Source organism: Camelus bactrianus, chromosome X (genome assembly GCF_048773025.1).
Source record: "Camelus bactrianus isolate YW-2024 breed Bactrian camel chromosome X, ASM4877302v1, whole genome shotgun sequence".
In the NCBI taxonomy this organism is placed as follows: domain Eukaryota; kingdom Metazoa; phylum Chordata; class Mammalia; order Artiodactyla; family Camelidae; genus Camelus; species Camelus bactrianus.
In genome coordinates, this window is record NC_133575.1 from 40,271,633 (window position 1) to 40,273,351 (window position 1,719).

The window sequence follows — 1,719 nt, forward strand, 5'->3', positions numbered from 1 at the left end:
GGAAACTCAGTATGATTTTAGTGAAGAGGGTGCATTCAGTCAAGTACGCATATGCAGAGGCTCGCTGCTAGTCTTGAGAAGCAGATGTCAGCGTTAATGATTTTAGCGCTTTTCTAGACGTGAGGAGACACACGAATCTGTGCTCATAAAATCTGCTCCTGAGAATATCTAACTACGTGAAGGCCTGTTGTGCCTGTTCTGCCTGTTTTACCCAGAGCACAGAGGGCCTCATTCCTGATCTCCATCCACCCTGAACTCCTTTCAGGGAGTGTTGGAGGTCAGTAGCTAAAGCTGCTACTGATTTAATCCAAGCAGAGGTAGATGGCAAGTGCCAGCGTGATTCAATCCTTGTAGAGGCAGAAGGCAAGTGCCAAATTTCAGTTGGCAGGAATATAGAGAAAAAAAAAAGGCACACTATGTAAGGTTTTTACCTTGTACATGAAATGGGATCTTGCTGATTAAAAGTGAAATACCTAAATTTAAATGTGTATAATATAATCTCTAGAGGAACCACTTAAATATAAAAGGAATAAGTCCTAAACCAATATGTAGACTAAAAATGGAATACTGAAACCTACTTCAGCAATAGATAAGACGGCAAGGGAATTGGGCAAAAGAATAAAACGAAAAAAAAAATGAATAAAAGAATAAGGAAAGAAAGATGGAAGGAAGGGAGAGAGAGAGAAAGAAAAAGGAAGAAGAAAGGAAGGGAGGGAGGGAGGAAAGAAGGAAGGAAGGAGGGAAGGAAGGAAGGAGGGAAGGAAGGAAGGAAGGAAGGAAGAAAGGAAGGAAGGAAGGAAGGAAGGAAGGAAGGAAAGAAAGAAAGAAAGAAAGAAAGAAAGAAAGAAAGAAAGAAAGAAAGAAAGAAAGAAAGAAAGAAAGGAAGGAAGAAAGAAAGGAAGAAAGAAAGGAAGGAGGAAAGGAAGGAAGAAAGGAAGAAAGAGGAAGAAAACAAAAAAAAAAAAAAGGAAAGAAAGATATCTACTGGAACAAAGATGCTTGATTTGAAGCCAGTAATATTTCTACTGAAATCAGATGTTAAGTATTCTAAACTGCCCAAATAAAAGGCCAAGATTCCTAGGCAGGATAGTGGAAAGACAACACCATATGCTGTTAAATAGAAACTCACATTATTATGGAGACAGAGATGGGGTAAGTGTAAAATATGGAGACAGAGATGGGGTAAGTGTAAAATGATTGAAAAAGCTATAGCATTGAGCATGATTTGTAAGACAAAAGAGAAGGTGTATTACAGACAAGGTAGACAAGTCCTGGTCCTTACCAGGACTATTAGGTAGTGATAAACAGGGACATTTTAAAATGATAAAGGGGTCAATTAATCCGGAAAGCATAACAACCGTCAGTGCACTGGATAACGGAACTTTAAATTACATAAAAAGAAAATTGATAGAGTTTGAAAGAGATATAGACAGACAAATCTATTTAATAGATGGAAATTTCATGCCTTCGCTCAGAGACTTTGATATAGCAAATAGACAGACGGTCAATAATTAAACTTTAATAACACTATCAACTAACTAACACTCATTATACTACTTTCCACCCAATAGCAGTAGAATAAACATTCTCTTCAAAGGCACATCAGACATGCACCAAGAAAGAGCTTCTCACTGTCTATAAAACCATTCTCCACCAACGAAGAAGGATTGAAGTCACATAGAGGATGTCCTCTGGGCACAACGGAATTACACAAGAAAT